The sequence below is a fragment of the Hylaeus volcanicus genome, chromosome 4, assembly GCF_026283585.1.
Source record: "Hylaeus volcanicus isolate JK05 chromosome 4, UHH_iyHylVolc1.0_haploid, whole genome shotgun sequence".
Classification (NCBI taxonomy): domain Eukaryota; kingdom Metazoa; phylum Arthropoda; class Insecta; order Hymenoptera; family Colletidae; genus Hylaeus; species Hylaeus volcanicus.
In genome coordinates this window covers 6012921-6022722 of record NC_071979.1, presented here as the reverse complement: position 1 = coordinate 6022722, position 9802 = coordinate 6012921, and the positions used below count along the sequence as shown (strand labels likewise).

Genomic DNA, 9802 nt, shown 5'->3' with positions numbered 1-9802 from the left:
ATATTCGACTAGTTTTAACGTGGTAGTTATAGGACTACTTATGAGCAGTGTTGAAATGGGTGACGTGGCGTTCAACGTGTTGAACCAACTACAAAGCTCCGAAACATTATAAAATATCCTTGTTTGAATGCCAGACTGTGAATGCTAATGCAAATTTATATATTTCTCCTATCTGAAATAACCTTTTTCAAAAGCTCTACCTAATAAATCTCATGACACGTACTCTCCAATTCTTCGATATACCGAACCGCAACCGTTGGTCGTGGCATTCACGTGTAACATGTCTAGATTCGTGAAAGTACCGCTCAACAAGTTTAACAAGATCCCTGATGTAATGGCCTAGGCTTGGAGCGAGTGTTAGGGATACGATCGAGCGATTAGACTATCGCCTATACCTTAGCTAGCTGGCGTTATCTGATACTCTTTAGCAGACCGTGGAGGGTGGCAAGAACCGACGTCGAACCGAGTCCTAGGGATCTTGTACAACTTGTTGAGCGGTCAAACTTTAGAGGTATCAGTCTACGGGGCACCAGGAGTCTCGGGTGTCTTCGGTTGGCGGTTCCAGAGGTCTCGCAGGATCCGGAGGATTCATACCGAACCGAAGTACCCAGCGAATCTGGAGGTGCCAAGAATCTCGGTCCCAGGAGTCTCTCAGATATTCCAGACCTTCGAGACTCTGTACACCGAGTAAACTTGGAATTTCTCGAATCTCTTGTGACCTCGGCTGCTCCCTAGACTCGCGGGTGCACCTAGGACCACCTGGACTCTCCAGGTCAAAGACGAGAGACCTTTATAAGCCTACCACGCAAGCTAGAAGAATAGTCCTCGTAAGATCGCTATTCTTAATCATTGATCATTTTCGTAGAAGATTTAAATAGGTACAAAGTAGAAAGTCAGGAGGTCAGTGGATGGTGGAGTTCCAGAAGAGTAGTCTCAGTTTTGGCTACTCTTACGATACAGTTTAGAGGAAACCAAAATTCTTAATCATGGATGGCTCCCATAAAAATGTTTGATAGCAGAAAAAGTAAAAATTCAATGGATTATTAAATAACGCAATCTAACACCACGGTACGCTAGAAGAATAGTCTTAATTTCATAACCGAACGCTTTCAGCAGGTGGCATTAGTGTTTGCTGGATATTCTATACACGTTCAATCGAGGTTAAAACATTTCATAAAATTATATTTTTCCTGTTTGTTTCTAGTTTGAATTCGTTTCTCCTTAAATCATGCCATTTCAGTACTGATTTCTATTCCTACAATAGTTTAGACAGAAATAGCTCGGCAAATTTCTTAATCCTGGACAATTCGAATGAAAAGTTTCATCGCTGCAAATAACAAAAGTCAAACGGATCATTAGATGACGAAGTCTAGCGCGATCTCACGAGGATTAATGGTCACTGCTCTGGATCCATCTGGTACCCTCCCCCTTCCTCCTCTCTCTCTCCTAACATCGTCAGAGTCCACCAGGACTCTGTAGACATCCGGGAACAGCTCGAGCCCCCTAGAGGTGACATCTATCCGTATCGGGTTCCACGAATTCCGACCAATCGGGTTCTGGTTCCGCGAGCCTGGTGCCCATTAGCGTTGGGTATCTGGAAACTCGTAATAGACGAAATCGAATTTTATGACTCTGGATTTATCGGCCTCGGCTTCGACGCATACAGCGCGAGCGAAATCCTCTCGCGTGTTGCGTGTACGCCTCCTGTGTTGCGCGTACCGCGCGGAATGATCCGGACTACGGGTGTACGGTTTGCGCAGAAATACGATAGGGATGTTCAGGGAAATCCGCGAAGTCGAGACTTAACAATAAAACGCGCGTTGGCCACGTGTTTTGAAAACCGATTTCCTCGAAAACCAAGCCGGGAACAATTTTATTCTATGCACTTTCGATTCACTTTTGCGGATAGAATCACGCTTTCAGCAGGCGACATTAGCGTTTGCTGGAGATTCTATATACAGTAAATCCCATAAATATCCCTGTATGTCTATCGAAGTATGTCTTCTGTATGTCTACCGAAGTTATTTTACTAAACTAAATAATAGTTTTGATATTACAGAGCTTTTCGGTAAGAAACTTCAAGAATTAATTGTAAGAGCTAAATATTAATGAAAACAAGTCTGGAGAGAATTTGTAAATTTTGATGAGAATACAAAAATACGTGATACGACGAATGTTAGGTTCCATAGTCTGTAATTGTCTCGAGACCAAATTTTACACCTGCAGATCTCTCCATGTGAATCGGTCTGGCAATCAACGTGTTGAAATAAAATAAATTATATGAGATGAAAAGTAACTTCAGGCAGTGACATAAAACTCATACTCATTTATTGTATGTAGGCTGTGGATCTTTATACAAAATAAAATCTTTGGAAACGTAGCTACAAAAACTGAACCTAAGTAAGAATTTATTTTACTCTAAAAACATTACATGAATTTTAATTTCGATATTTTTTTATATTATTGCATTCTGTATGCATTTTCTAGTTTCTCGCACACTCGAATTTCCTATGAATACGTAAAAATTCCCAGTAAATAAAATAAATAAAATTTTGTATATTAACGGGTCCGAGAGTCTTTTTATACATTTCAATTTTATTATTCAAATACATTCTGTTTAACATTTCCCGCGCGTCTTAATTATTCGCCATCCTCGATCAATCCAAAATTCTACATTTATACTCGAGAGTCTGAAACATTTAAAAGCGTGAACGTAGGGAAGCATTAAAATTTGAAAAACAACATTTTAAGAATTTCAGCACCCTGGTACTACATAGTGCAATTTCATCGTGGAATCCTAGTATCCAAGACCAAAACGTCGTCTTCACGATTATTCTACGCTCTGTAATGATCGACAGCCGCGCGATATTTATACAGACCCTAGGCCATCGTTTCTAGAGGAAATAAAATTTCCTTTATTAAAATATTGCGATATCCGAACGCTTCGTTTCCCGTGGCCCGACGCCGCGCAATACTCCGCGATTTACGACGGCGGTCTGCTTTTATTCACAGTAAATCCAGTCGACATCCGACGGTCGTTGCCAAGAGTACGGCCTCCGGTAACCCTGCCGCAATGCCAGAGTTTCATCCCGGCCCTCTGTCGTTTCTTTCATTAGCGATACTTAACTTCCGTTTCTTTACAATATCGCTTCAGACGCTCTCTACAGTTTTCACGAGAACCGAGGAGCCACCGTTCGGTGGAAAACTTTTAATAAATACAACAGGCATCTCGTAAATCTCGGGGCGAAACGAGAACCGCCGGCACCACTGTTTCCCTTCCTGTTCCTTTCACTCCTTTCTCCGTAGCGGCGAGCAACGTACACAAGAAAGAATCATTACAACGTTCGCCAGTTGGATCAAGTCACCTTTGTGCCCTGTAGGAATTTCTGTTCCGTTTCGACCGCGTCGAAGATCGAATCTGATCAAACACTAGCGAAAGGTTTCGCAAAGAGGACCACGCGACGTTCTAGCGATTGCTACGGTGGAGTCAAAACAATACGTATTGCTCCTTCAAAGGGCTCGAGTCGGCGAGGTCGATCAGATTGAAGACTTGGAAGGTTGGTAATCGAAGGTAACAAAGTGTCGAATAAATATTTCTACTTAAAATGAAATTGTGAATGATTGAATATAAAGGATCAGAATTAATTTTTACACCTAATACATTCAAAGATTTCTTCGCTTTTATATTTTGAGATGTCCAAGATTGCATGAGATGCCAAAGTGTACACTTTGTGCACTATTTTCAAGTAATAAATAGTATAGATCGTATAAATGATGAAATTCCATAAAAATGCATGTATATAGATAATGTAAATAAGTATATAGTCTAAGCTCAATATTTCTATATATAATAGACCATTTTTGCATTAATTTATGGCCGAGAGAAAACGAGTCTCCCCTCAAACAGGAGGAAGAAATAGGTAAGAATTTTATATGAAGATCAACATGCAATAGACAAGAATAATATTATATGAAAAAGAATAAAGTACTGTTACGTTAACGAAGAAACTAGCTTAAGCATCCAAGTATCGATGATTTTATCTAAACCTGCCATTGACAAAATAGAAGGACGAAAGAGTCAGCTGAAAGACGACCAAATTCAGTCGTTCGGCCTCACCCTGTTTCAAACGGGAGGCGTGATAAACTAATTGCTCGCTTGGTGTAAACACGCGATCTATCTTTACAGGCCTCTCGTCTCTCTCTCTCTCTCTCCTTCCCAGTTCCTCTAACATTTTTACGAGCAAGCTGTAATGCGCTCTGGAATCATCGTATCCGTGGGTAATGCGTCCCAGAACGGGCGGTTGGTACCCAAGCGGTTTCAGGTACTAACCAATTTACGATCGGTCGGCTGTACCCACGAATTGTATGTAGTTAACCCAATTGGAATCGCTCCGGGAATCTCCCTCCGCAGCTATTCGACGATCGTCTTCTCGCTTCCTCGTCCCTTATACTTAAAAATTAAACGTTTCGATTAACATTCATCGAGTCGTTTCGCGGGACAAAGAAAACGGTACCTCGCAGACGGCGAGGGTTCGATTCGAACGATTTTCCCGCGAAACAAAAATAGAGTGAAATTTATTCGGTCGTCGTTAATCAATTTTAAGTCACCGATGGAAGGGAAGGGGTTGGCCTGTTACGTAATTGACAGGGTAAGGATAGTTTGAATCGGAATCGGGAGAGAGGATTCATCGCGTTTCTTGAACCGGAGACCGTGAACTGTTTGGAGAAAGAAAAGCTCGAGGAAATTTATTTTTGACGTTTGCGGTAATGGAAAATTTATTTTCGTTACGACTGCTGAATTAGACCAGAAATTTTGTTAATTTTATAATTTTAGTAATTTTATGGAACATCTATACTTTAAGATGCTATTAAGAGAATTTATAACAAACTCATATCCAATGTATCCTATCGACTCTATCATTCGAAGGAAGCTTTATTTTTACATCGTCAACCTTGAACAATCTTAAACATACTTTTGTCAAAAGTGCCTGTAAAAGGTCACTCGTATTACGTTCAAGTTTGATTATTTCCATTAAAAATAAATAATGTACATTTTTCGAATATAAATGAATACGTGACTGATTTTAGCACAGCTTGGCAAATAACAATATCCTTGATTCATCATATTATGTTTGTTAAACATAAAATAAAGGACGTGGGGATCTAATGAAGGCAGAAAAGCATGTGCGAAGTAACTATATCACACTAATGTGAAGAATATTTCTAGACTTCTGTTTCCTAATATCAGGGGGATCGAAAAGTAATCAAGACGTCTTCGATCTGAAAAAGTTTTTCAATGAAAAATCGAGAAACTTTTTTAAAAAGGGAATCGAACATCTGCTTTTACCTTAGAAAGTGTTAGAAAATGATGGAAATTATTTCGTCGATTGGTATTACTTTTCGGTCCTGCTGATAGTTTCGAATGAAATTCTACAGTCACCCCTTGCGAGTGACAATGTCACGCAGCAATAGAGACACAGGTAAGCCGAGAAACGCGACAGAGGGGGTGTAAGGGAAGAGTCACGTCCAATGCTGAACGGGTAAGTTCGATCTGGCCTGTGTTCCGGCGAGGTGCATCGGATCATACGATTGGTGAGCGCGCTTGCGCGATCGTAAATCGGTTAGTGACTGTCGCTTAGCGCTGCGTGTCCGCCTTTAGCCGCTCGTTCCGGGACGAATGGCTTTGGGGGGTTGGCTTCGCTCGTCGGGGGCTAAAGCACACACATCGGGGCCGACAGACACCACCGAGAAATCGATAGCATCGCCCACGGAAATATACCAAGTTAATAATGCAGTCGATAATCACGATGAGACCGCGATGACGACGGAGACCAACGAGAAATGCAACGAGAAAGCACGCCGAGCGCAACTTCCACCCGCGTTTTCCACCCCTCCTCGGTGACCGACCCTCTTATCGTAATGGCAATTCTGTCGTACGCCGAGACCCCGATGCCATCTTCGCGTGCTCGTCCATTACCTAAGTAGACCGACGATATGCGAAAGCTTGCGAGTATTGCGGATAAGTGGCGATGCGTACTGCAACACGGGACACTGGTCGTTTAAATCGTGTTTCGCGTACCGGGGGGTTGATTCTTTTATTACGTGCGAGACGTGGACTTCTAATGGAGCTGGGGCCAGGAGTGAGTCGCTATAGCAAAGTAATGTAGAGGAGATTTTTAAACATCTATTTTGTATTAATTTTATAAAGGTGTTCGTGTCTGAACTTCGGAAGGGTGGATTCCTAATGCTCAGAATAATTAAGTGTAATTTTGAAACAGGTTGACAAATAACAATATTTTTAATTCATCACATCGATATGTTTGATGAATGTTAAATAGAGGATGCTGGTTCTGTTTCTAGAATTCTATTTCCTAAGGGTTTTGAGTACAATGTTGAGTTGCCTTCATAGGGGTGGATTTGATTTTAATAGAGATTGGAAGATAACAGTATTTTGAATTCATCATATTATTATGTTTGATGCATATAAAATAATGGACGTGGAGTTCTAATGAAGATAAAAACAAGTTTAAATTTGCTATAGCATACTAAACTAAAGGAGATTTCTAGAAATTCTATTTCCTATTGGTTTTGAAGTAGATCATCTTGCATTAATTTCTTAGGGTTATACTCCTTAAATAGCTACTTAAAGTAACTAAATTTTGTTTCAATAGAGCCTGAAGAATAACGATGTTAATCCAAGTTCAGGGACGAAGTCAAAGAATCGCGCGGTCAAGAGAATTAGAAAACGCGATGAATCGTCGATTCGTTTCGCGCGTATTTAATCTAACGCGGTGAATTATTAACGATTGGTAATTTACTCGAAAGGAAATGAAATTTAAATATAGGCGATCTATTAAACCACCGAGTCGTATCATAACGAAGCGCAGGGGAAAGATGGAACAATTAAAAAGAACTGGCACCCAATAAAAAGTAATTTATATAACTCTATTTCATTCGTAATAGAATATTCAAATAAGAATCCACTATTTCGTTTCGTAATAACTGCATCGAGGAAACGACTCGCGATGGACGACCTGATTTGAACTGTACGAGGATCTACGAGGATTTGTTCCTCTCGATGTTCTTACCGTTTTCAATTTGGCCCTCCAGTCGACAGCCATTTTTCGCATATTAGACTCTTGCGACTGGAATCTGTTGAAAGTCGACTGGTAAACGAAAGAACAAGTTTCGAATCTCGAAACAGCAATCTGGTAGGTGAACTGTTATACTCAGAAAGTCCGTGGGGATTGGAAGTTATGGTTGGAGGAGGTTGAAGCGCGAGGATGAGTAATTAACTTGGATCATGGAAGTTTAATCGTTTGAAGTGAATACTTTGTCGTTTTACTATCTAAATCCTTTGGAAAAAAAAACTGACAATTGCGTCAAATGATTCCATCGAAGCAAGTAAAAAATTGTATTCGTTAAAATGGAGATGAAAATTGATGTCTCAAGGATTTCTGTGTGAAATGAATTGCAAAAATATTTTCAAAGTAGAACAAAAAATTAAGGAAATTCTTCTCTGTAAAGAAAGATAATCGAAAACAGTTAATATTTGGTTTTTTAAAAGGAGTATAGGATGACATTATTCACACTTGTGGAAACAGCCTTGATAGCCAAAGTTGATTTCATTCCTAACCACGGTGATGGGCAAAACCCTAAGCTTCGAATAAATCTGAAGTTTGCCGATAAGTTTGTCTCGTTTCTCCTTTTGAATATTTTCCAAAAAAGGAAACGGGACAAACACGTGAACAAACTTCAGATTTATTCGAAGCTTAGGGTTTTGCCCATCTCTGCCCAACCATAAACATTCCACAACAGCTATCACCAATAATATCGCCCCTAAGCTAACAATTATTCTTCGAAGTCTCAATCCTAACGATTCCTCCGAACAAGCTTTCTTTCTCTCACCTGCTATGCATAATTACTGCTGGATCTCGGACGATGGTTCCCACTTCTTGAAAAGCAGAAATCGCATTACAAGGGAACCAACGCCGGGGAGAGAAGTCCACTCTAAATTGCACGTCATCGATATCCTGACGGGAGAGTTAATTCGATTCTCTACGTAATAAAATGCTTCTCGGCCGCATCGCGAACCGAGTATATTGGTTCGCTGGAAAGTCCCGAAACACGAAGAAAAGAGTTCGCCGGGCCAAGTCGATAATCGGATGAAGAGAAACTCTCTCGACGGCAGAGGGGTCGTATCGATCCTCATCTCGCAACCTTTCCTTTTCTATTTTCACGTGGTTCGGAACCCAATAATAGGGGTTGTACCGATAATTTCACTCCCTCCGGTTATTCGATATGGATCTTTTAGTAGCGAGCCTTTGCTGGGGCGATTGAGCCGCCCACTCTTCTCCTTCCAACCACCCCGATCCCTCCTCTCCGACCACCCCCTCCTCTCCTTCCCCTTCGACAACCCGCGGCTCTCTATCTTTCGCCGTGTTTCTCTACCCTATATTCCCCCGTATCCCTTTTCCGGACTCATTGCTCCCGCACTTTGTTCCACCTTGTCGCTCCCGTTTCCCTTTGTTTCTCGCTTTTCATCCGTTCGAATGTTTTCACGAGGGCTCGCACCTCGCGCTCGCGAGTACAATTAACGGATAGTTAATCAGCCGAAGCCGATCGCGGAGAGAAGGGAAAACGAGAAACGAGGAAAACCGAGACGCGTTACCTTTGCGAAAGACGATAATGGAATGCGGCGAAGGGCGGAAACGGGGGAAAAGCACGCGCTTCGGGGGAAACTTTATTCGCTGTAGCGGTTAAGGGACCAGCCAGTCAAACTGTTGTAGACCGGAGTCTTCTTTAGGAATTAATTCTGCGGGAATGGACGCGAATGCAGACGTCTCCTTTCGCGTGGTGTTTACGTGCTTCTCGAAGCCTGTTATTTATTACTTTGTGTGCGCGTGTTTATTAAAAATGAGAGGCGGTCGATTCAAGAGAGAAAGGCTTGTTGATTTTCTGGTGATCTAGGATTTGGAGCATATGGAAAGCGTGTACCTGATTGATTTTTCTTCGTTTGCTTGGATTTTGTTGAATGTTATATTATTATTGTGTTATTTACGTATTTAGTTTTAACATCTTTATTATAGTATCTTATGGCGCCCTTGATAGTAATATTTACATGTTTGAAACCGCAAGTTAACTACCTGTATGTCGACTACTACACCAGAATCATATTTCTGGTCAGTATAGCAATAAATAAAAGAATTATTTAAAAGTATCTAACAATGATATTACCTATATATTAGATAGCGGAAATTCCGCCCTTCAATTTGAATTTTGTTAGAATCGAATCCGATGATTCCACGCTGATCTATGACAGTTTAAAGTTTTTAGTGGAGCAATAAACAAAACGATTGTTTAAGAGTATTTGACAATGGCAATCTACCTATTAGATGGTAGAAATTCCACCCTTCGATTTGAGTTTTGTTAGAGTCGAATCGGACGATTCTACGCCGAGTTACACCGGTTCAAAGTTTCCTATTTTATAGAAACTTTTGAATGAATGATTGACCCAGTGACCTACATAATACCCGGAAGGGTAGTAGAGTAGGAAAAATCGTAAACACAGTAGTATTTCTGGAACAAGCCTAGTATTTCCTGGAAGAACTTGACAACAAACACCTTCTTCCAATTTCTCTTGAATATTTCATGAGTTCCTTTCGAGCGATTTTCATGAAACATGGTATACAGGAGTTTTTCGCTGATTTCAAATCTGAACTCAAAATTTACAAATTCAATATGACGGATCCAACATGGCGGCATAAAATGCAAAAAGTGATTCGATTTGGATGAAACATGT

General features: G+C 40.8%; 1 protein-coding gene across 5 annotated transcripts in view; it reads right to left on the bottom strand.

The window, feature by feature from the left end:
* Positions 1-9802, bottom strand: part of LOC128875441 (protein groucho-like) — a 152211-nt gene that overhangs the window by 80967 nt on the left and 61442 nt on the right. The gene's annotated exons all lie outside the window — the stretch shown is intronic.